The sequence below is a fragment of the Erinaceus europaeus genome, chromosome 7 (assembly GCF_950295315.1).
Source record: "Erinaceus europaeus chromosome 7, mEriEur2.1, whole genome shotgun sequence".
In the NCBI taxonomy this organism is placed as follows: domain Eukaryota; kingdom Metazoa; phylum Chordata; class Mammalia; order Eulipotyphla; family Erinaceidae; genus Erinaceus; species Erinaceus europaeus.
Window position 1 is genome coordinate 61,800,696 of NC_080168.1, and position 26,585 is coordinate 61,827,280.

Genomic DNA, 26,585 nt, shown 5'->3' on the forward strand with positions numbered 1-26,585 from the left:
CGAAATTTTAAACTCTTTGTTTTCTTCATGCCCAAAGGTATGTTTCTAGATATTTTTTTTTCCTGTTCCTAATGAATATATCTTCTTGAAAAGAAAGGAAGGAAGGAAGGAAGGGGAGTCGGGCGATGGCGCAGTGGGTTAAGCGCAGGTGGCGCAAAGCGCAAGGACCGGTGGGAAGGATCCAGGTTGGAGCCACCAGCTCCCCACCTGCAGGGGAGTTGTTTCACAGGCAGTGAAGCAGGTCTGCAGGTGTCTGTCTTTCTCTCCCCCTCTCTGTCTTCCCTCCTCTCTCCATTTCTCTCTGTCCTATCCAACAACGAACAACATCAACAATGGCAATAATAATAACCACAACGAGGCGGCAACAAAAGGGGGAATAAAAAGCCTCCAGGAGTGGTGGATTCATGGTGCAGGCACCGAACCCAGCAATAACCCTGGAGGAAAAAAAAAAAAAAAGAAGGAAGGAAGGAAGGAAAGAAGGAAGGAAGGAAACTGAATAGGATACTCAACTGCAATGAATAGTAGCCTCAGGATCAGAAGGTAGTTAACCCAGTTGATATATTACCATATATTACCATAAGCAAGGACCCAGGTTCAAGACCCCAGCCCCCATCTGTAAGGAGAGAAGCTTCACAAGCAGCAAAGCAGCTCTGCAGATGCCTCTCTTTCTCTCTTCCTTTTTATCTCCCTTCCTTTCTCAATTTCTCTCTGTCCTATCAAAATAAAAATAAAGACAGAGAAGGAGAAGGAAGAGGAGAAGGGAGGAGGAGGAAGAATGGAAAGAAGGAGAGGAGAAAGGGAGGGGGAAAATAGCTTCCAGAAGTGGTGGATTCATCTTGCAGACACTGAGCCCCAACAATAACCCTGGTGAAAAAAAAAGTGAAAAAGAAGAAGGAAACAAAGGAGGTGAGAAGGAGGAGGAAAAGAAAAATAGGCCTTTTCTATTTTGCAGGCAAGATGTCCAAGATGAAAAGAGAAATTGCCAACTTCTTAAATGCTTAGAATCATCACTGACTTTATAACTTAGAATCTCTTTATCGGGAGTCGGGCTGTAGCGCAGCGGGTTAAGCGCGGGTGGCGCAAAGCACAAGGACCGGCATAAGGATCCCGGTTCGAACCCCGGCTCCCCACCTGCAGGGGAATCGCTTCACAGGCGGTGAAGCAGGTCTGCAGGTGTCTGTCTTTCTCTCCTCCTCTCTGTCTTCCCCTCCTCTCTCCATTTCTCTCTGTCCTATCCAACAACGACAACAACAACAATAACTACAACAATAAAAAACAACAACAAGGGCAACAAAAGGGAATAAATAAATAAAATAAATATAAAAAAAAAAAAGAAAAGTTGTTTATAAAAAAAAAAAAAAAAAAGAATCTCTTTATCCTGGATGTGAGAGATAAGTTGATGTTAATAATTTAATGTTAATTTTTCACGTACACCACACGGTTCTTGCTGCTACTGGAACACAGGCTCTTTATAACAAATACCCTATAGATCTTTAATTGGTAGTTAGGAAACATGCTTTTCTTAATCATCAAGTCTCTTTTAAGTTTTATATTTTTAAGTACTCATTTAGGGAAACTAATGAGGTAAGATATGAGAGGGATAAAGAAGGTATGCCGTCTTCAAAATTAAAATTTTCAGGACATCAGTCCAGCAGGCATAAAACAAATAACTAGATAATCAAACAATAAAAGCAAAGTAGAACTCATATGAAGGCTTTTTTAGAAACTATTATTGCACATATGCAATAATTACTTCCATCAAGAGTTTTATTATACATTTATTTTTATGGAATCATAACATACAAGTGCATGCTATTGTTTAAACACATTCAACACACACCCCATAAGAGAATATGATGACGATATGTATTAAGGATAATACAGAAAATGTGGCTAAATGCATTCTGTATTATGGTTCCATAACACAACATGCAAATGGATCTGACTAAGCGGACACAGGAGACGGTCGTTAGCATGCACGCTGTGAATGTATATTATGAATAATGCATAAAACTTGGCTAAATCCTAATGAGTCCATTGACATCCTATGGGGTCCATAGGAGGCTCAGATTCCAAAGCATGGCCCTGGCACAATCTACCCACCAATAAGTATGAAAAAAAAAATACCATAAAAAAGGGACATTAAATGACAGGAATTCACTCTCATTCTAGGTAAAGGTTTTGAAACATGCACTAAATGGGGGAGAAACTTTGCAAAGAGTGCTAAAAGTCCATGTTACATCATCACCCCACTTACAGATTTTCAAAATTGTCCACTGCAATTTAAATGGGACAAAAGCTGCAGTTGAAGGTTCGACATGATTTCTTTTCTCTAGTTGTCTTCCGGGAGATTGCTAGTACAACAAATATCTGAACAACCCCTAGAGAAAACTCATCAAACTTTTTCTTAGGCCCTAGCCTTAGAAACTCTTCCTGGTTTTGAAAGAGTAAGATTTACAAAATGAATTACAGACAATTAAGTAAGGAAATAGATATAATGTGTCTGAAAGCAGCTTTAGGGCAGAAAGTCCTTAGAATTCTAGTTTTCACAGAGCTTTTCAAGAAACCAACAAAGACTACATGAGCATGTTACTTGCAGCTCTTTTTTTTTTTTTAAATTGATTTTTTTTTCTCCAATTGTCATTAAATAATCTTTAAAAAAGAGAGTCTTTTCAGGGAAGTCAGGAAGGAATCATAGTACCATCTGCAACTTGGTGGCTGAAAGGAGATAAGATATAAAGCAGAACAAAATGTTTCATAAACAGAGATCAAAAAGTAGGAATAGAAAAGAATCAGGTCTGCAGGTGTCTATCTTTCTCTCCCCCTCTCTGTCTTCCCTTCCTCTCTCCATTTCTCTCTGTCCTATCCAACAAGTACAACAATAACAATACTAATAACAATAACAACAATCAACCACAAAGAGAGCAAAAGGGAAAAAAAAAAGCCTCCAGGAGCAGTGGATTCATAGTGCAGGCACCGAGCCCCAGCAATAACCCTGGAGGCAAAAAAAAGGAAAGAAAGAAAGAAGGACAGAAAGAAAGAAAGAAGTAGAAAAGAGAAATAAAAAAAAAAGGTAGGAATAGAGCAGATTACCTTCCCAGAATCCTACCCCACTAGGGAAAGACAAAAACAGGCTGGGGTATGGATCTACCTGCCAACACCCATGTCCAGTGGAGAGCAGTCACAGAAGCCAGAACTCTCACCTTCTGCACTCCATAAAGAATTTGGTCCATACCCCCATGGGGGGGGAATGTTAGGGGAAGATGACTAGAGAGGCACTGAGCCCCAATTCCATTAGGACCCAGAGAGAGAAAAGGAAAGACATTTTGGAGTAGTAATAGGAGTATGTGTAACTTAGAAAGAAAGAGAAAGCAGGACCACAGTAAAAATGGGTGAATATATATATATATATAAATATAGGAAGTTACAGAAATAATAGTCAACCCATATCTGTGACCTTGGGAGAACTATTGCAGTTTCTAGTGAAGGGGATGGGGACACAGAACTCTGGTGGTGGGAAAAGTGTGGAATTATACCCATGTTATTATATAAGTCTGTAAATTAATATTCAGTCACTGCTAAAATAAAAAAATTAAAAAGTTCACTATGGTAAATGTAAAATAGAAAGAAATAAAATCATTGAAAAAATAACTCATATCTCTATGTTGGAACATCTGAGAGGAATATCTAGACAGGGATGGCCAATGAGTTCCTTGAGTCCAAGTACATAGCAGAGTAAGCTGTGTGTGAGATGCACTTCATCATGAGGTGTGTGTGTGTGTGTGTGTGTGTGTGTGTGTGTGTGTGTGTGTGTGTGTCCATGCCCAAGTCTCCCCCAGCAGTGGGAAAGTCAGACCAGCTGGGTATTCTGAGAACACATCCCCAGGGTACAGCGAAAAGGCAGGGCCAGCCACAGGGAGAATGCACCAGGCCAAGAAAAAACCAGTCTTCTCTGAAAGCATGCAACATGTTGAAGTGGAAGAGGATATGGGGAAGGGGGGAGGGGGCTAAAGTTGAAGACCTGGGAGTTCTTGACAATACACTCAGTTGCGTGAAGTTTTTCCATCACTCTTCAAGTATAAGAACAAGGCATGGTGAAAATAAAGAGTTAAGCAGGGAAGCTGTCATAGGACCTAGTGCAGGGAAATGCAAACTCTGCCCCCATCTCTCAGTTGTACAATGCAGGTCACTGAGCATCCCATATTGGAACTATAACCAGCTCCTGGCTAGTTGTAATGATAAGTTGGTCTGGAGGGTGTGAATTGAAGGTTCCCTGGACAACCCCTCTGCTGTGAAACTATGTTGCTGAGTCTTCCCACCTCTTCCTGCCAGCCTTGACAGAAATTCTAACTCTAAACATCAATTAAATAAACAGTCCTTCCTAAGTTTCTTTTTAAAGTGCCAATTCTCCTGGGTCTGGTGAAGTAACAAAAATTCATGACAAATTTGTGTTTGCTTTCCTTTGGGCAGAGAACTAAGGCAGGACAACAGAGGAGGAGACTTGTGTGTGTGAGGTGGATACAGGCAGGTTTTAAAGCCAACACCCATGACCAGCGGAGAAGCAACTACAGAAGCCAGAACTTCCACATTCTATTATTACTATTACTATTACTATTACTATTACTATTACTATTACTATTACTATTACCAGAGCACTGCTCAGGTCTGGCTTATAGTGGTGTAGGTGACTGAATCTGGGACTTTGGAGTGTCAAGACATGGGAGTCTCCTTGAATAACCATTATGCTATCTACCCCTGTCCTCTATTTTATGTTTTTGACCTTCTGTACCTCATCAGAAATGTTGGCCCATACTCTCAGAGGAGGAGAAGTTAGGGGAAGATGACAGGGGACTCTGAACCCCAATTTTATCAGGACCCTGAGAAGATAAGATAAGGGAAGGGAAGGGAAGGGAAGGGAAGGGAAGGGAAGGGAAGGGAAGAGAAGAGAAGAGAAGAGAAGAGAAGAGAAGAGAAGAGAAGAGAAGAGAAGAGAAGATGGAGAAGAAAAAAAAAGGCATTCTGAAGTAGTAATACGTGTAGCTGTGACTTAGAAAAGAAGGAAAGACAGGACCATAGAAAAATGGGCAAATAAATCTAAATATACACAGATAGTTATAGGACCAATAGTCAACCCATATCTGTGACCTTAGAAGAACTACTGCAGTTTCCAATGGAGGGACTTCTTCTTCTAGCGTTTGCCAATGGAGGGACTGAGGACACAGAACTCTGGTAGTGGGAATGGTGTGGAATTATACTGCTGTTATTGTATAATTATGTAGATCAGTACTCATGCACTAATACAAAATAGATACATTTTAAATAAATAAATAGGGTCAGAGGTGAAAGATGGGACATTCTGGCTGACTCAGTGGGAGCTGCAACTGGCCCACTCTACCATCACCAGGGAACATGGGATGAGGCATCAGGATTCTCAAAGTTGAAAGCTCCCTCAGCACTCTTTTAGTATGTTTGTATTTACACCTGGGGATGAGATGTCAACCATTTCCAGAGCATAAAGTATGAAAATCGGGCAGAGAAAAAGCAAGTTATCTGTGGGGGGGGGGGGGGAATACCCTTAAATTTGCCTCCTAGCAAGTACAATAGAACAATGTTCAGCACCTGAGGTGACAATCCCATAAAGTTCTTCTGTCTTGGAAATCTATCCCCCACCTTGCCGTACCAGAGACATTACAAGGGACTAGCAATTGAGTGTGCCCTCCCCAGGCCTCCCTCCCCATCCCTCCCAGACACTATCAGAAGAATCACAGAAAGTCTCCAAGCTGCATTTTGCTTCTCAGCGGGAAGCTGTACTGTTTGTGATATATATTTTGATACAGACCTAAATTAGGCCTCTAGAAATAGGTAATGCATAAAAAAGAAGCATTTTGTGTCACCAAATTATTATTATAGGTTACCGTTAACCATTGGAAGACAGAGGTGAACTCTGAAGCTCCCCTACTGGGGGAGGAAATCATAGGCCCTATCCCACAAGATGTTGCAGGTTGAGTCTGTGAGAAGGCAAACTGTCTGCTTGACCTAGAGGGTTCTGATAGCCAGTTTAAGTGGGGAAGTGAAGAGAAAGCCAGTTAAACAAAAGGCACAGCACAGCATGGGAAGCCAGCAGTCTGCTGGCACAAGCTTAACAGCTGCCTGAGATAGAGAAAAAGGAAAAGAGATCATCATGGTAATGTACTAGCAGGCAGATTCAAGACTCTCTTCTCCCAAAGGCCTTTTGCAAAGATATGCAGAGGGACCAAGGCAAGAACTGCTTTTTGTTTGTTTGTTTGTTTTTTCTGAAAGGTCCCTTGTGACAATACTATGAACACACTCTGTTGAAAGTTGAAACAAGGCTAAACAGTGGCACACTGGATTGGGCAAATGGATCACAAGGCACAAGGAATGGGGTTCAAGCATCCCACCTGCTCAGAGGAAGCCTCACAAGCTATGTAGCAGTATTGCAGGTGTCTCTTTTTCTCTCCCATCTCTACCTCCCCCTTCTTTACCAATGTCTCTCTGATTCTATCAAATAACTAAATATTTAAAAAGGAATACCAGGGGGTCAGGTGGTGGCACACCAGGTTAAACACACCTATTACAAAGCACAAGGATCCTGGTTCGAGCCCCTGGCTCTCCACCTTCAGAGAGGTCGATTCGTCAAGTGTTGAAGCAAGTCCACAGGTCTCTTTCTTTCTCTCTCCCTCTCTATTGCCCACTCCTCTCTCAAGTTCTCTGTCCTACCCAATAAAATGGAAAACATGGCCACTGGAAGCAGTGGACACTTGGTGCTTGCACTAAACCCCAGTGATAATCCTGGAGGGAAAAGATGAGGGGGAAAAAAGGGTACCAAACATGTTTCTAATAGATTCTTCTGTATTGTTCAAATTGTAAGCATGCCACTTTTAAAAATCCTTCTCAAGAGCTGAAACACCTGGTCCATTATTGACATCCAAAAGAATCTAAGCACTTACCCCTCAAAACCACCACTGCATTCTAATTCTACCACCACTTCTAGCAAACACATTATCATCTTATCAGTTCTAACCTAACCATTATATTATTTGATTTTCCTAGACTTTTTTTTTCTGTATCACTGTATTAAAATAGCCAGCTTTGGGGCAGGGAGATGGCACACCCTGTGTATCCCACTGACAGAGCTTCAAGCCCTGAGATTGAGAATCCTGGCACTACATGAGAACAACAGGACACCAATACTGGGGGAAGTTCTTTGTTTGTTTTTGCTTTTTTACCAGAGCACTGTTCAGCTCTGGCTTATGGTGGTGCAGGGGATTGAACCTAGGACTTTGGAGCCTCAGGCATGACAGTCTATTTGATGCCTCAGGCATGAGAGTCTCTTTGCATAACCGTTATGCTATCTACCCCTGCCCTTACTGGGAGAAATTCTATGGATGATGGAGCTAAGCCTGTCTCTGTCTCTCAATAGAGAGATCTCTCTCCCCCTGACTTCTGAACTGTTCCTCCTGAAGTTTGGAATTGTTAGGCAAACAGGTCACTAGGTAGGGCACATGCCTTGCTTTGTATGCATTCCAGGTGAAGACCCTGATACCATGTGGAAGATACTAAGGGACTAAGGGGAAATTCTGGTGTTATGTTATCTTTTCCTCTATCTTGCATAACCCCTGCCCCTCTCTGCCTTTCTATTTGACTAAAATTGCCCTCCCCCCAAAAAATCCAAACAAAATAGAAGCAAGCAAACTGTTTACAAGACATATGGGAACAATAGTGGTGATCTTTGGGAGACTGGAGGGTGGGGATAAAGAACTTTGGTGGTAGGTGTGGTGTGGGACTCTACATTGTAATCTTACAATTTTGTAACCTACTATTAATAAAAAATTTAAAAATGTGAAAAAAAATTACTTCCTAATTTAAAAAAAAAAAGTGGTCTGGAGCAGTAGAAGGTTCTAGTGCCAAAAATAAAACAAACCAATGTCATAGTTATCAACACAACTGAATTAAAGAATAACAGCCAAAGCCCACTTCCTACAAACCTGTATGAATGATGGGAACAGAGAAGGGGCATGGGACCTCCTCATAGGTCAGTCCAACTCAGGCTACATGGAAACAATGGCACAAGATCATGCCAGACACTGGCTGGGCTTTTCTTTTCTTCTTTGCACATTTGTATTCTGCCTTTTGGTTAAAAAAAAAAAATCATCACATGTCCCTGGCTTATCTCAGTAAAATAAACAGACAGGACTGAGTTCATCTCTCTTGAGACCCAGTAAACACAATGCAAAATGCAATTCCTCTAACTGGAATGAACTCACATCTACTAAAGAAAGAGCTAAAAGGTTGAAGCTTCTTCAAAGTGAGTAGCCCAGGTTTATTTAGTGTAAAGAGGAACACATGCATTCTGCAATGGGTATTCTGGGTGGCAGGAAGTGGGGGGGGGGGAGAAAAGAAAAGAAAACAACAAATAAGAACCGACATTGTTTTATAGGGGATTTAGCAGAGGGTGGCTACCAGCCAGACTTCTTAGCCTCCCAGAAGTATTTAGCTGAGTGTCTAAATTTGAAGGCAGAGTAACTGTTCCTTTTTTCTCCTTGCCTAGACACAACCCATAAAATGATGGGCTCTTTTTTTAATGTCTGAGAATGTTGTTTAGATCTCATTCTAGGCCATCACAAGATCTTCAGGCTGAAACAATTCCTCTCCAATCCATGAAGCAGCTGTAGACACCATCTTCACATCAAAAGTCCCGCAACCACACACTTCTCTGTGTATGGGGCCACCTTCCTGTCCCACCTGGGTCTCCCTAAGGGCATTCTAAATTGTTAATTACTTGGCACGCCAGGTATCTCTAGGTATCCTCCAAACACCAGCTCCTGACATTTACTGACAAGAGATTCCTGTTACTTCCACTCTTAACAGAATTCTTTAGTCCAAATAGTCAGCAAGCAACACTACACAAACACCACACATCCGGTCACTAGTAAAGTTCCTCCTCACTAAGAAGGCTTTTATTTATTTATTTATTTTGCAAGTTTTTCTGCAAAGGATTTCTTACCTGAAGAGTCCAATCCCCCAGAAGCTGTTTACTCCTTGGTCTTCTTAAAGAGATTCCTACACCCATGCTGATTTTATGTCTGTTCAGTTCACATAGAGATTCGTCCGGCACTTTCCCACAGCTACTTTTCTTGTTCGGTGAATAGGTCCCTTTATGTATGCTGAAGTTTTTCAGTGTAAGACAAACAAGAATGCCACCCTCTAAAATGACTACTCTCCTACCACCCTCTGATGGAACATTAGTGGGAAGCAATATTCTCCGATGGTATAAAGCATATACGCTGCCCTAAATTACACTGCAGCCACTGCTCTGAGCTCACACATTTTTTTTTTTTTAAATAGGAAGGTTCCCAGGAATTGCTCTATCCTGCCTGGACTGCTTTAAAATAGTTTTAACCCAGACTACCAAGTACCAGCCTTGCAGTTCAAGAGAATCCCAGCTTTGGTGGCTGTTCTTCAGGGAAAGCATTCAAAACATTGGAACAGTGCATCAACTTTGACCCTTTTCATTTCAATATAAAACTCTTAAAAAAATGAATTCCAGAGGGAATCACTGAACTTTGACCTGCTTAAAATTAGTTTTGTTTTAGTCTCTTCATGGTGACTCAACAGGCCAATTTTCCAGACACTTAAAGATATTTTGGCCCCTGAATATTCCAGTTCAAGTCCACAGTTATGTTTGCTGGTCAGATCAGAACACTTTGTCCCTGGGTTTCAAGAAACAAATTCCCAGGTTTCATCTCTTTGCCAGATGTTGGCATTAGTTGGTATTAACTATATCTAAACACACACACTATCATAGGGTAAACTGATTTTTTTCTTTTTCTCTCACATAGGATCTCTTAGGAAACAAAATTTTCCACTTGAAAGTCAGTGACAAAGAAATGTTTATCAGGATTAAATAAACATTACCCTCTTAAGTTGTACAAGAATAAAATTAACTTTTGGTATGGCTCTATTTATAATGCTTTTTTTTCTAAATCTTTTTTTTTTTTTTTTTTTTTTTTGTCATTTCCAGGGTTTCACTACACCCAGCCAACTTTTCAACTTTTTCAGACAGAAAGAGGGAGACTGGGACCTGAAAGTGGTGCACATGTTACAATGTACCAAGACCTCCTTCAAGCCCCAGGTTTCCTCCTACAGAAAAGAAACTTCACAAATGGTGGAACAGTGCTATGGATGTCTTTCCTCCTCTCTCTCCCTCTCCCTCTCCTTCTCCTTCTCTCTCCTCTTGTTTTCTGTTTCTCTGTCTCTCACTCTCTACAAAAACAGCCACCAGGAATGATAAACCCTACAGGCACCAAGTCCCATAAATAATCCTGCTGGTAAAGCAATAATAATGATAATAACAATAGAAATACAGAGACAGAAAGAGAAAGAAAAAAGATACCATAACACTGAAGCTTCCTCCAGTGCAGTGAGGCTGGGCTCAAACTTGGACGATACTCTCTATTCAAGCGAGCTGTTTTGCAGACCCTGAATCTACTTAATAGAAAACAAAACAAAACAAAATCTACCAGGATGATGAAAATTTCTGATCATGCACTTTAGAAATCATCCAAGGATAGCTTTGGAAATTGCCAAGGAATCCTTTGAAAACCAAGTTGCAAGTAAACAATATTACAACGTTACACTTTCTTTCAATGGTATATCCAATGTAGCATTTCCTGTCTAAAAATCCACTACAGTAAATGAAAGAAAGTTACCAAAAGTCAGGGGTCCGGTGGTAGTGCAGCAGGTTAAGTGTACATGACTCAAAGAGCAAGGACTGGCTTAAGGATCCCAGTTCCAGCTCCCGGCTCCCCACCTGCAGGCGAGTCGCTTCGCAGGTGGTGAAGCAGGTCTGCAGGTGTCTATCTTTCTCTTCCCCCTTTGTCTTCCCCTCCTCTCTCCATTTCTCTCTGTCCTATCCAACAATGAAGACATCATCAACAACAACAACTACTACAACAATAAAACAAGGGCAACAAAAGGGAAAATAAATAATAAAAAAATAAAAACTATATAAAAAAAGAAAGTTACCAAAAGTCTAAAAGCAGAGTACCTGTTTAGTTTGATGTGATTGCTCAAAATAACCCCCCTTTTTAGGAAAATTAACTTTTTTTCAAAAATGAAAAGCCCCCCACCCATTGCCAGTTTTATTAATATTAATATAAACTGAAGCATTAAAACAAAGGAAGCCACCAATTTATCTGCAATAATTTCTGATTTTTTTTTTTTTGCCTCCAGGGTTATTGCTGGGGCTTGGTGCCTGTACCATGAAGCCACTGCTCCTGGAGGCCTTTTTTTTCCCCCTTTTGTTGCCCTTGTTGTTGTAGCCTTGTGGTGGTTATTATTGTTGTCGTTCATTGTTGGATAGGACAGAGAGAAATGGAGAGAGGAGGGGAAGACAGGAGGAGAGAAAGACAGACACCTGCAGACCTGCTTCACTGCCTATGAAACAACTCCCCTGCAGGTGGGGAGCTGGGAGCTCGAACCGGGATTAATTTCTTATTTTTAATAAATCACGAGCTTTAAATTTTAGAATAGCCAAAGATAAAGGCATTCAGGACAATGAAACCCATATGGCACAATGAGTCTAGAAAAAAGAAATCTTCATACAGATGTTTAAAAAGTAGTGATATGACACAAAATAGGATCCACTACTAACATACGCATACAACAAGTTGTTATTATCCAGAAAGGGTGAGTTAGTTATACTGAAAGAGATTCTATATCTCTCTTTTGAAAACACGAATTTGCATTTAAATCTATCACTTTCCATTCTTCAAATATACCTATTCAGCCTCTGTTATGTTCAGATTTAATGTCAGAAACTACGTGGATAGCATAAGAACACAAAAAGTAGCCACAGGTAAATTATATGTAAATTATTTTCTCCCTTTTAGACTGCCTTAATCATAACACTTAGAAAATAAGAAGTAGGGACTGAGTGGTGGCACACCTGGTTGAGCGCACATGAGCAAGGACCCAGGTTCGAGTCCCCGGTCCCCACCTGCAGGAGGAAAGCTTCACAAGTGGTGAAGCAGTCCTGCAGGTGTCTCTCTGTCTCTCTTTCTCTCTATCCCACCCTTCCCTCTCGATTTCTGGCTGTTTCTACCCAATAAATAAATAAATATAATAAAAAATTTTTTTAAAAAAAAGAAAAGAAGAAGTACTGGGAGCCAGGCATTGATGCATCTGGTTAAGCACACATATTATATAGTATGCAAGGACCGGGGTTCAAGACCCTGGTCCTCACCTGCAGGGGGAAAGCTTCCCTTTCTATCTCTCCCTCCACTCTCCATCTCTCTCACTCTTTCTCTCCAATAATAAATAAATTTTATATATTTTAATATTTTATTATCTTTATTTATTGGATAGAGACCGCCAGAAATCTAAAGGGAAGTGGGAGATAGAGAGAGTGGGAGGAGAGAGACCTGCAGCACAGCTTCAATACTTGTGAAGCTTTCCCCCCTGCCGGTGGAGTTGGGGACTTGAACTTGGGTCCTTGCGCATCGTAATGTGTGCCCTCAACCAGGTGCACCACCACCCAGCCCTCATAAATAATTTTTTTTAATTACTTACTAAGTCTCTCTAGAAATCATGTCTTTCATTTCTTACCCACTTAAGATAGAAAAGCAGGGGGTCAGGAGGTAACGCTGTGGATTAAGCGCATGTGGCGCAAAGTGCAAGGACCAGCGGAAGGATCCCGGTTTGAACCCCTGGCTCCCCACCTGCAGGGGAATCGCTTCACAGGCGGTGAAGCAGGTCTGCAGGTGTCTATCTTTCTCTCCCTCTCTCTGTCTCCTCCTCCTCTCTCCATTTCTCTCTGTCCTATCCAACAATGACATCAATGTCAACGATAATAATAACCACAACAATGGTAAAACAACCAGTGTAACAAAAAGGAAAAAATAGCCTCCAGGAGCAGTGGATTTGTGGTGAAGATACCGAACGCAGGCCATAATCCCGGAGGCAAAAATAAAAAGAAAAGTAATAAAAATATTTAAGACTGAAGAGATAATTCAGTATACTAGAACACAGAATTCACATATCTGAGGTCCAAGAGGTTCCAGGTTCAATCCTTGGTACCACCATAAACCAGAGCTGAACATTGATCTGCTTTCTCTTTCATAAAAATAAATGATAAATTATACACAGAAACACACACCTTGGTCATGTATCTGACTACTTAATAGTCATCTCATTCATGTACCATTCAATATAATAAGCAGTGTATGCATTGTACTAAGTGAAAATGGATTTCTTATAATATTTAAGAATATACTTGGAGGGACCGGTTGGTGGTGCACATGGTTGAGCACACATGTTACAGTGCACAAGGACCTGCGTTCAAGCCCCTTGTCCCCAATCGCAGGGGAAAAGCTTTGCAAATGGTCAAGCAGTATTGCAAGTCTCTCTGTCTCCCTCTCTATCTTTCCCTTCCTTCTCAATGACCTGCTGTCTCCAGCCAACAAATAAATAAAGATAATAAATTTAAAAAACAAGGGAGTCGGGCGGTAGCTCAGGTGAGGCAAAGGACTAGCGAAAGGATCCCAGTTCGAGCCCCTGGCTCCCCACCTGCAGGGGAGTCGCTTCACAAGCGGTGAAGCAGGTCTGCAGGTGTCTTATCTTTCTCTCCCCCTCTTTGTCTTCCCCTCTTCTCACCATTTCTCTCTGCCCTATCCAACTGTATATATTTGGGGGTGTCTGGTGATGTTGATAGCCTATGTTAACATGTGCAAGTACCTAAGTTTGAATCTCCCACTTCCCACCTGCAGGGAGGATGCTTCGCAAGTGGCGAAGCATATTTGCATTTGTCTCTCTTTCTTTCTCTCTTTCTGCCCATTCCCTCTCAATTTCTCTGTCTCTATCCAATAAAACATGGGGGGAAAGACCACTGGAAGTGGTAGATTCACAATACTGGTGGCAGAAAGGAAGGAAGGAAGGAAGGAAGGAAGGAAGGAAAAAAGAAAGATGCTTGGGGGTACCGGGAGATAACACTGTGGCTTATGCACAGACTTTCATTCCTGAGGCCCCAGAAGTCCATATTCTATTCCTGATATAGCCAGAAGGCAGAGCTGAGTAGTGCTCTGATCTCTTTCATTAAAACAAAATTATTTTTCCATGTCAATCACAGGTAACTACTGATGGTTGAGAAAATATTACTGGGGCTTGGGTGGTAGCACAGCAGGTTAAGCGCACATAGTGCAAAGCGCAGGACAGGCATAAGGATCCCAGTTCGAGCCCCTGGCTCTCCACCTGCAGGGGGTTCTCTTCATAGGTGGTGAAGCAGGTCTTCAGGTGTCTATCTTTCTCTCCCCTCTCTGTCTTCCCTCCTCTCTTGATTTCTCTCTGTCCTATCCAGCAATAACAACAGTAATGACAACAATAATAATAATGACAACAACAAGGGTAACAACAAGGGCAACAAAATGGTGAAAATGGCCTCCAGGAACAGTGGATTTGTAGTGCAGGCACCGAATCCCTGCAATAACCCTGGAGGGAAAAAAAATAATTAAAAAAAGAAAAATAAATAAAACATTACCAAATATTTTGAAAACTGAATCAATTACTTGTATATAAAGATCTGTGAGATGAAACTTCTAAACCCACTAAAAAGTAACTGCAAGTGAGGAAAATAAAAGTGAATTGTGTAAAATGCTGACAGGAAAGTGTGGACACGTGACTCAAGCAATAAAGAGCAGCACTTAAATAAAATTATACAAATACGTTCCTGTGCAAGGACCATTATCTGGAGAATCTGCTAGCATAGGATTTAGTACTGTAGTTGCTTAATCTTTTAATTATCTTAATAAGAAACTATGCTACTAGTTGTGTAAGGTATTTTGGCCTTACATTCCAAAAGACATATTTGCATTTTTCTTGTATACGTTGTAAAAAAAAGTAATATATCATAATACACTGTGTCATTAAAATAAGCAAGGTGAGTAGTTTTTAAACAAACATAGCGTGTCATTCAGATCTGCTTTCCCTGCCAAGGGCTCATCTGTTAAGGCATCTTTGCTGCTTCCCCAGAGTCAGTGAGCCATCACTCATGGTGTTTTTACCCCTCTTTGAAACCACTTTCTCAGTCTGTCACACACACATACACACACACACACACACACACACACACACACACATTTCTAAATATCCTCAATGGTGACAAATTCCATAATTTGAAAGTCAATTTCAGCCCTGTTCATCATTTCAGAGAGACATTTATAGTCAACTCTGGTGAGCAAAAGGGGAAAAAAAGAAAGAAGAAGAAGAAGGAGGAGGAGGAGGAGAAGGAGGAGGAGGAGGAAGAGGAGGAGGAGGAGGAAGAGGAGGAGGAGGAGGAAGAGGAGGAGGAGGAGGAGGAGGAAGAGGAGGAGGAGGAGGAAGAGGAGGAGGAGGAGGAGGAGGAGGAAGAGGAGGAGGAGGAAGAGAAGGAGGAGGAGAAGAAGGAGGAGGAGGAGGAGAAGAAGAAGAAGAAGAAGAAGAAGAAGAAGAAGAAGAAGAAGAAGAAGAAGAAGAAGAAGAAGAAGAAGAAGAAGAAAAGGATAATGAGTCTCAGTATAAAACAGGAATAGAAAACAATGAGATAGATGTTCTGCTCAGGCTCACAAATTATTCAGAAAAAGTTCTGGAAGAATAAGCCCTTCCAAAAATGGTTTGAACAAGGGCATCATTGAAATCAAGATGTTGATTCATTGGGTGACAACTTTGAAAAACAGCACTAATACAAAGCATAAATGATAGTGAATCTGGGGGCCACTTGGTGGCACACCTGGTTAAATGAGCACATTACAGTGTGTAAGGACCTGGGTTCAAGCCCAGGTCCCCACCTGCAGGGGGAAAACATGAGTGGTAAAGCAGGTCCGCAGGTGTCTCAGTTTCTCTTCCTCTCTATCTTCCCCTCCTTTCTCAATTTCTGTCTCTATCTACTAAATAATAAATATATTTTTAAAAAAATGATAGTGAAATCATTGTTTTAACATAGAGCAGATAACACAATTCATATATATGTATATATATACACAATTCACATAATATATAGATAGCAGATACACAATTCACATATAGAGAAAAAGCAGATATATATAGATAGATAGATATCCTGAAACTTCAAAGATTAATTTGCAATATATTCTATTCAATATGAGCTGAAATTCTTTACTCCTTGCAAAGACATACATTAAGGAGCTCCTTATTTTTTAATTTTATTTATTTTTGCCTCCAGGGTTATAGTAGGGGCTCGGTACCTGCACCATGAATCCACTGCTCCTAGAGGCCATTTCCCCCTTTTTTGTTACCCAGGTTGTTTTATCATTGTTGTGGTCATTATTATCATTGTTATTGATGTTGTCATCATTGGATAAGACAGAGAGAAATGTGTGGAGAGAAACTGTGTGGAGTTGTACCTCTCCTATCCTATGGTTTTGTTAATGTCTCCTTTCTTAAATAAAAAAAAAAAAAGACAGAGAGAAATGGAGAGAGGAGGGGAAGAAAGAGAGGGGGAGAAAAAGACACCTGCAGACCTGCCTCACTGCCTGTGAAGCGACTCCCCTGCAGGTGGAGAGCTGGGGGCTCGAACTGGGATCCTTCTGCGTGTCCCTGCACTTTGGCCATGTGTGCTTAACCTGCTTTGCTACCGCCCGACCCCTTAGGAGCTCCTTATTTTAACGGTGAGATATTTGCATCCAACTTCGATCTCTAGGCTACTGTAAATTTTTCTCCAATATGCAGTCAAAACCTGACGAGAGCTTACTGTGGGATTATGCAGGAACACTGCAAAATTAAACAAGGTGTGACCGTATTCTTCTTCACACGTTATTGGATCACACTGCACTAGAACAGTAATGTATGCACGCTTCCAAAATAGCCTGGGCTATGACTGCACAGCCTTGAAAACTACTAAACCCCCAACAAGAGCACTTGCATTTTTTTTAAAAAAGCTGTTTCTTCATCCTGCACATAAGTAAGAAAGGCTGCTTTCACTGTCTACCTGGGTTCTAATAAATAACCCAAACACCTAGCGCATTGCTTCAAAATTCTGAGAGCTCATTTCTTATTAGACTCTCTGTAGTTATGGAAGTTGTTTCATCAATGTAATATGACAATGGTGCTCAATACTCGAATTGACTCAATTATGGAACAAGAGTGCTGTGTGTGTGTGTGTGTGTGTGTGTGTGTGTGTGTGTGTGTGTGTGTGCTGTCCTACTTTCCTTTAAGTTGCATTTGAATTATTAATGAAGTTGCAATATGGCATGTTTTGTTACAGTTAGTTTAAAAGTAAAGAAAGAATGATGTTTCATGGTTAATTTTTTAGACCTATTGTGATGAAATAAACACATTTCTTGTCCTTTAAAAAAAAAGTCAAAAGCATGACACACACTTTAAAGACTGACTCCCTTTATTTCTTTATTGTCTTCAAAACAAAATGTGATAAAATAGTGAATATGGGGGCCGGGCAGTAGCGCAGCAGGTTAAGTGTACGTGGCGCAAAATGCAGACCACTGTAAGGACCTGGGTTCGAGCTCCCGGCTACCCACCTGCAGAAAAGTCACTTCACAGGCAGTGAGGCAGGTCTGCAGGTGTCTATCTTTCTCTCCCCCTCTCTGTCTTCCCCTCCTCTCTCAATTTCTCTCTGTCCTATCCAACAACAACAACAATAATATTAACAACAACAATAGACAACAAGGGCAACAAAAGGGGAAAAAGGTGGTCTCCAGGAGCAGTGGATTCATGGTGCAGGCACCGAGCCCCAGCAATAACCCCAGAGGCAAAAAAAAATGAATATAAATACAAATATAACAAAGAAAGATGGTAAAATGCAGTATAGAAAAATACTACTTGGGGCCGAGTGGTGGCACACCTGGTTGAGTGCACATGTTACAGTGCGCAAAGACCCTGGTTCGAGACCCTGGTCCCCACCTGCTAAGGAAAAGCTTTGCGAGTAGTGAAGCAGGGCTGCAGGTGTCTCTCTGTCTCTCTCCCTTCTTATCACCCCCTTCTTTCTCAATTTCTGGCTGTCTCTATCCAATAAATAAATAAATATTTTTAAAAGTCCTTAAAAGAAAAAGAAAAAAAAAGGAAAATACTATTTCAGGGGGCCGGTCAGTGGCATACCCAGTTAAGTGAACATATCACTATGCACAAAGACCTGGGTTTGAGCACCAGCTCCTCACATGCAGTGGGGACACTTCACAAGCAGTGAAACAGGTCCGCAGGTGTCAGTCTTTCTCTCCCCGACTCTATCTCCCTCTTCTCTCAATCCCTGGCACCACATGAGAACAGCAAAGATTCCCCCAACCCTCTGTCTCTATCTTTCTCATTCCAAAAATAACTGGGCTGCAGAATGTGACTCAGCAGTGATGCAAATGAAGGAAATTTTGGGCTCAACCACTGGCACCTTATTAAATTAAAAAAATAAATAAAAAGAAAAGAAAAACTTAGCCCCAACTACAAGACCTTTTGGGAGGCAACTCCTACCTCTTCCTTCCAGCTCATCCTTGGATAACCAGCTTTCACCCCCTTCATAGCATCACATACTGCTCTCTTCTCCCTCCTTGTCCCTCCTTCTTCACCACTTAGCCTTGGCCACACCACATGTCTTTCCCCCTGTGCCTTCCAAAACAAATCCAGATGTCCTCTTGCTTTTGTTCGTAGCACCCATCCTCCCTGCCCCCTCCCACCTTACTTCCTTTTTATTTTATTTTTTTCCACACATACTTTCTTACTAGTCACACTCAAGCTTCCCTTTCTTAGCCATCATACCAAATGGTGAAGCACCAATGGTTTATTCCCTCTGCAAAAATCATGGCATCTTAATGGTAAAAGGCCACTCTACCTTTTTTTTTTTCCCACCAGGGTTATTGCTAGGACTTGATGACTGCATGACAAATCTAGGGTTCCCAGCAGTCATTTTTTCCCTTCTTTAAAATTATTTTTATTAGATAGGATAGAAAAAAACTGAGATAGAAGGGGAGTTAGAGAGGGAGATAAAGAGAGACACCTGCAGCACAGCTTCACTGCTCGTAAAGCTTCCCTTCCGTAGGTAGGGGGCAAGGCTCGAACCTGGGCTGTTGTGCATGGTAAGGTGTGCTCAACTGGGTGAACCTCCGCTCTTGGTCCCTGCAAAAGACCACCCTAAATACCCATATTCTCTATTCTAAATATTTTTTTTGCCTTCAGGGTTATTGCTGGGGCTTGGCACCTGTACCACAAATTCACTGTTCCTGGAGGCCAATTTTTTAACTTTTTGTAACCCTTGTTGTTTTATTGTTGTTGTGGTTATTATTATTGCTGTCATCAATGTCATTGTTATTGGATAAGACAGAGAGAAATGGAGAAAGGACGGGAAGACAGAAGGGGAAAGATAGACACCTGAAGACCTGCTTCACTGTTTGTGAAGCAACCCCTCTGCAGATGGGTAGCTGGGGGCTCGAACCGGGATCCTTCTGCTTAACTCCCTGCGCTACTACCCGACCCCCTCCTCTAAATATTCTATCTGCTTGATTTAAGTTTGCTTGTGTAATTTCTTTTGTTACTTTAATTCATTAAAAGTTGCATAACTCAGGAACAGCCATTCTCATCTCAGACACGATAGATTTTAAATTAAATAAAGTCATAAAAGATAGGCAAGGACATTACATAATGAATAGAGGATCAATCAGCCAAGAAGACTTAACAATTATTAACATCTATGCACCCAATGAGGGACCATCTAAATACATTAAGCACCTACTGAAAGAATTTCAAAAACACATCAATAGTAATACAATAATAGTGGGAGACTTCAATACCCCACTCTCACACTTAGACAGATCAACAAAGCAGAGAACCAATAAAGATACAAGAGAATTAAATGAAGAGATCAACAAACTAGACCTCTTGGACATTTTCAGACTCCTCCACCCCAAAAAACTGGAATACACCTTCTTTTCAAATCCACATAACACATACTCAAGGATAGACCACATGTTAGGCCACAAAGACAGCATCAATAAATTCAAGAGCATTGAAATCATCCCAAGTATCTTCTCAGACCACAGTGGAATAAAACTAACATTTAACAATAAACAGAAAATTATTAAAAGACACAGAATTTGGAAACTAAACAACATGCTCCTTAAGAACCACTGGGTCAGAGACTCACTCAAGCAGGAAATTCAAATGTTCCTGGAAACTAATGAAAATGAAGACACAACCTATCAAAATATTTGGGACACAGTGAAAGCAGTACTGAGAGGGAAACTTATAGCCATACAATCACATATTAAACACCAAGAAGAAGCTCAAATGAACGACCTTACTGCACACCTCAAGGACTTAGAGGAAGAGGAACAAAGGAACCCTAAAGCAACCAGAAGGACAGAAATCACTAAAGTTAGAGCAGAAATAAACAACATCGAAAATAAAAGAACCATACAAAAGATCAATGAAGCCAAATGTTGGTTCTTTGAAAGATTAAACAAAATTGACAAACCCCCAACCAGACTCACCAAACAAAAAAGAGAGAAGACTCAAATTAATAGAATTGTAAACGATGCAGGAGATATCACAACTGACACCACAGAAATCCAGAGAATCCTGCGAAACTTTTATAAAGAACTATACACCACCACCAAGCTAGAGAATCTGGACGAAATGGAACAATTCCTGCTCAGGTGAGACCTTTCTTTTCATAGTATTCTCTAATTCCATTCCAGGAGGTTCACTTCCTAACAAAGTTCCCAAACCTAGATATAGACCAGGTCCCTTGAGATAAAGCATATGTTCACATGTATCCATAAATTAGGGCAAAATATATACCTGAAAGTAAAAGTACACAATAGTCTGCAATGAGTCAGTATAAAGTTCCTAATGAAATAGTATCTAATTAGACTTAGATACCCTCCTCACCTACTTCTTATTACAGTTCTCTCACTCACTCCAAAGCTAACCTTAGCAAAGCAAGGACTGCAAAAGCTGAATAAGGGTAAGAAACTGGCATACTTTAATGATGACTCTTTAGTCTTCTCAGGGAGTCCTGAGATTCCCAAACAGACATGATAGGCCTAGACCTCAAATAAATCTCTCTCTATTGTTACTGGTCATGTCTATCCGGAACAACAAAATAGACCCCTTTGTAGGCCCCCCCATAGGACCTTGCCCTCAACTTGGATTGACAACAGCAGAGAATGTTCCATCCTCTGAAGGCAAGATGGACAACATACTTTATGCTACACCTGAGAAAGATGGGTCCTGATATTGGGGCAGCTTGGAATGTTCCTACTCATGACCACAGAATGTGAGCTCAGATCTACAGGGATATAGAGGTCACACAGGCTCCTAAGCTGAATATGGGTCCCAGATCATATCAAATCGATGGGGATTATAATGAACAATATTTATACCCCTTTCCCATATTTGGGAGCTACTCTCTTCCCTGATCCAGCTTTCTGTTCCTTTTCCAACCATGACATCCTCTCCCCAGTCAATAACTTGGATCCACCTGCATATCAGATTTCAGGCTCAGGCAAAAAAATAAATAAATAACTAGTATAGCCACAGGCCCTTTGGAATATAACCAAAATATGCCTACTAGCTATCTACCAATAAAATGGAGTACCCTCCCTCCAACTCTTTATCTGCACTATTCCAGCCTTTAGGTCCATGATTGTTCAACAATTTGTTTGGCTTTATATGTTAACTCTCTTTTCAGCCACCAGGTTCCAGATGCTAGCATGATACCGACCAGACTTCCCTGGACAGACAACCCCACCAATGTGTCCTGGATCTTCAATTCCTCAGAGCCTCACCCTACTAGGGAAAGAGAGAGACAGGCTGGGAGTATGGATTGACCTGTTAATGCCCATGTTCAACAAGGAAGTAATTGCAGAAGCCAGACCTTCCACCTTATGCATCTCACAATGACCTTGGTTCCATACTCCCAGAGGGTTAAAGAATAGGAAAGCTATCATGGGAGGGGATGGGATATAGAGTTCTGGTGGTGGGAACTGTGTGGAGTTGTACCCCTCTTATCCTATGGTTTTGTCAATGTTTCCTTTTTATAAATAATTTTTAAAAAAAGACTATGAGAATTCATGTAGGTGTAACATTATCACCCTGGAATCTTAATTTTATAAATCACTATTAAATTACTTTCAGTAACAATAAAAAAATAGTCATAGGGTCTGGGAATAATTTACCTGAGGAGGTGCTTGATTTGCCATGCATGAGATCCAGGTTCAAGGTCCCAACCTCATAGCACAGGGTAAAGCTTTTGGTGCAGTGGTATCTGTCTCTCCCTCTTTCTTTAAATTATTTTAACTTAACTTTTAAATTTTAATTTTTTATTGAGGGGGATTAATGCTTTACAGTCATTGTCACATGGGTATAATTTCATTATGCACCTGACTCCCACAGTTCTATTCTACCCTTCCTACCTCCCCTTTTCCCCAGGGTTCCTTGCTTTGATGCAGTACACCACGCCCAGTTCATGTTTCACTCTGTTTTCTCCCTCCTTGTCCCTAACTATTAGGCCCTACTTATAAGTGAGATCATGAGCTCTTGGTCCTTCCTTCCAATTTCATCCTCCCTTTTTTTCTATCTGAAAAAAAAAATCAGCCAAAAGTCCCAGCATTAGCAAAAAACCAAATCAGTCATAGACAACAGTTTACTGAATGACTATTAAAATAAAATATAAGAAAATAATTAGCAAGAGCTAGAAACCAACTAAATTAAGTGCCTATTGTCAGATGGCTGAATAAAAACGCTGTGTGTTTGTGTGTATATATACATTGCATGTACCATGGAAATTCAATTATAAAATGGATGAATTCTGACATTTGTTTTAACAAGAGTGAAATGAGAGGACATTATGTTGAGTAAAATAAGTCAGATGGAGAAAGATAAGCATGAGGCCAGGCAATGGCGCATCTGGTTAAGTACTCAAGAATGGGGACACAGACTTTTGGTGATGGGAGTGGTGAAAAAAAATAAACAAAAATTTAAAAACAAATTAAAATTTTTGTTATTTTTTTTTATTGCTATGGAGTGGTGCATGGAAGAGAGCACACTTGGTTTAGCAAGCATCTCACTGTGCCTGTGGTCCAGCTTCAAACTCCAACACCATATGAATGTGCACAGGACTTGGGGAAGCTATGATGTCTACTGCCCACCTCCATTGTCTATCTGCCTTTATGACCCCCCTCTACTGGAAAATAAAATTATAAAAATATCAGCCTAGGCATGACCAAATCACCTGTTTGTGAGACCCCAGTGTAGCAAAAAATTAAAAATGCATAAATAATGATATAGCTCCACATATGACATTTTGTCCTTATAACTTATGAACTACATATAGGATTGTGTGATTAGAGTTTCTTAGGAACCCTAACCTGATTACCATACTTTTAGCTAGTGAGTTAGTTAGTTTATTTTGGATAGAGACAGAGAGAAATTGAGAGGGAAGGAGGGGATAGAAAGGGAGAGAAAAGGAAAGAAATTGACAGGCAAGAAGGAGATAGGGAAATGAGAGGGAAGGGGGAGATAGAAAAACTGAGAAGGGGGAGGTAGGGAGAGAGAGATTGAGAGGCAAGAAGGAGATAGATGATAGATAGATAGATAGATAGATAGATAGATAGATAGATGATAGATAGATAAAATAGATGATATTGAGACTGGATAGGGAAAGAGAAAGAGAGAGAGAGAGAGAAAGAGAAATTGAGATAGATAGATGATAGATAGACAGCTAGATGATAGATAGGGAAACGAAAGGGAAGGAGGAGATAGAAAATGAGAGGGGGGAGAAAAGGGAGAGAGAGATTGAGAGAGAAGGGGTAGGTAAGGAGAGAGAGTGAGACCAAGAGAAGAGAGAGAGAATTGAGAGATGGGGGAGACAGAGAAAAAACACTTGCAGCACTGGTTCACTGCTCATGAAACTTGGTCCCTGCAGGTGGGGGCTGGGGGCTTGAACCACAGTCCTTGCACATAGTGATGTGTGTACTCTTATCAGATGCCCTGCCCCACCCCATGATTACCTTATTTCATTAAAAGTTCTATATACTGGCTCCAAGCCCAGCTACCTTTTAATTCTGTCTGTAATGAAGCACAGTAATAATGCATGTATACTCTTCCTTCCAAGAAATTTAAAGCAATTAACATCTGTGAGCCCACACAGTTCAATTAAAAAAAAAAAAAAAAAAGAACACAACCAGGACTAGGGAACTAGGGAAGCAAAGCTACCCCAAGTTCAGGCACAAGGTAAATCTAGGATGGCCCTTTTAAACCAAGGCTGAGGGGTTCCGTTTGTTTGCTTGTTTGTTTTTTAACCAGAAAAATGCTTATAAAAATTTCAAATTCCAAAAGGACATGAAAGAACATACTGCATTTATGGAAGGTTGTGTCTTTTCAGGTTCTCCACTGCAAAGACAACACAAGTAAGGAAATCTGTTTCATTGTTGCATTGAACTGAGTTACAAGTTTATGAATCAGAGACAGAAAGAAAGAAAAAAAAAGCAATCAAAGAACCCTCAAAAAGCATTCTAAAGTAGAAGACATCTCCTGCCTTATAAATGAAGGGATCTACAGAGAAGGCAAGATGATGCCAGTCTGCCCTGAACTCTCTGTGGATTATGAGAAACTGTAAAACAGGAAGGAGAGTTGTCATTATGACCCTGGCAGCCTGAGCATAAGCACACACACCCACACACACAAACACATCTCACATTTTGAAAAATATTTTTAAAGCAGAACAAGTATTTTCTAAAGCTTTATTTTTCCTATATTTTATTATCATTATTTTTTTTTAGACTTGGAGTTCACACTCCTTCATTCACAGAGCTGTAGAGGTTAAACGTATAACATTGTCAAAATATGTCTCCAGTGCACTTTCTCTCCCACTGGCATCTAGCTGAAGCTCTTGAAATCTAGCTGAGAAGCCTTGAAGGTATAAGAGATGGAGGGGGACAGGGACAGAGGGGGAGCATAGTTCAGTGCTGGAGCATCAGACTTGTATGCATGAGATTCCAGGTTCAATTCTAGCACTGCATATACTAGACCTGGGGTTCGGTGCCAGCACTATGAATTCACTGCTCTTGGAGGCCTTTTTTTTTCCATTTTCTTTTTTTTTATTTGATAGGACAGAGAGAAATTGAGGGGGGGATAGAGGTGGAGAGAGACAGTGAGACACCTGCAGACCTGCTTCACTGCTTGTGAGGATTCCCCTCTGCAGGTGGGGAGCCAGGGGTTCAAACCTGGATCCTTGTACTCCTTACTATGTGTGCTTAGCCAGGTGCACCACTGTCAAGGCCCTAAGGGATGAATTTTCCACTGATTTGGGGCCATTGGGTGGGTCATGAACTCTTCTCTAAGTAGAACAGCTCGAGTCCCCCAACACAGTGAGGGTCGTTTCCCCCCACCCCCATAGCCTACAGGCAAACAAGAATCTGAGTCTGTCTCCTTGTGTCCACTGCCAACCTTCATAGCCTCCTCTGGGCTGACCCAGGACATGTGCTTCACATTCTGCCAACACCAGAGCCTCTGGTTTTTTACCATATGGTGCTGTTTTTAACCTCCATCTTTATCATGCCACCCCGTCCAACCTGGTTTAACTCACACTCAGTATTTCCAAGAAGCAGTGAAGAGAATGCAACATCTACAGAAATTTTTTAAGACATGCAGAACCACCTGAAAGCTAGTGACCTTTATTATCATCACCTCAGCCAGCTCTACCAAAGCCAAATGAGGACAATAAGAACAAGGCTTTGCCCACAGGGCCCTAGGGTCCCCCAGCCCCACTCTTTTCTCAGTTCTGGTGCAGAATCCAAGCCAACACTGAGTAAGTAACTCTAGTAAAATATACAGGCTACAACAGAGGTCATTCCGAGTTTCAGGAAAAATCAGAAGTTGTTGAGACCATTCCACAAGTAGTTTATTGAAGTGATTTACCCCTTCCACCCTCCAAGCAAACAAAAAAGAAGGCTGAAATTATAGTAAGACAATGAGGTGGGGGGAAGATGTGTGAGACCTTGGAGCTTGAGGCAGGAAAATCTTTTTGCATAAACATTATACTATCTCTCTGACCAAAATGCAGACTCTTTAATTTTGTTGATGGGTGTGGTGAGTAGTCTATGCATATCTGTAGATGCAGAACTATACTCATAATTAATGTAGCAAAGAAAAATAAGCAGGGGGGGCTGGGCAGTAGCACACCAGGTTAAGTGTACATGACATGACGTGCAAGGACTGGCATAAGGATCCCAGTTCAAGCCCCAGGATCCCCACCTGCAGGGGGGTCGCTTCACAAATGGTGAAGCAGTGTCTGTCTTTCTCTCCCCCTCTCTGTCTTCCCCACCTCTCTCGATTTCTCTCTGTCCTATCCAATGACAATAACAGTAATGACAACAAGGGTAACAACAAGGGCAACAAAATGGGAAAAATGGCCTCCAGGAGCAGTGGATTCATACTGCAGGCACTGAGCCCCAGAGATAACCCTAGAGGCAAAAAAATAAGGAGGAAGAGGAGAAATAATGCCAAGCTCAAGCAGTAGGAATGGGATGGATGTGCTAGTCAGTAAAACACAAATACTATTTTATTATATAGCT

General features: G+C 41.1%; 1 protein-coding gene across 5 annotated transcripts in view; it reads right to left on the reverse strand.

Annotated features, from left to right (window-relative positions):
* SOX5 (SRY-box transcription factor 5) overlaps positions 1 to 26,585 on the reverse strand; it is a 1,357,610-nt gene that overhangs the window by 1,302,263 nt on the left and 28,762 nt on the right. For 2 of the 5 annotated variants that reach the window (XM_060194517.1, XM_060194516.1), the window contains exon 1: positions 9,026 to 11,140. The exons of the other annotated variants lie outside the window; for them this stretch is intronic. The gene's annotated coding sequence lies outside the window, so the exon portion shown is untranslated. Of the gene's footprint in view, positions 1 to 9,025; positions 11,141 to 26,585 lie in introns of those variants that run through there. 5 annotated transcript variants of the gene reach the window in all.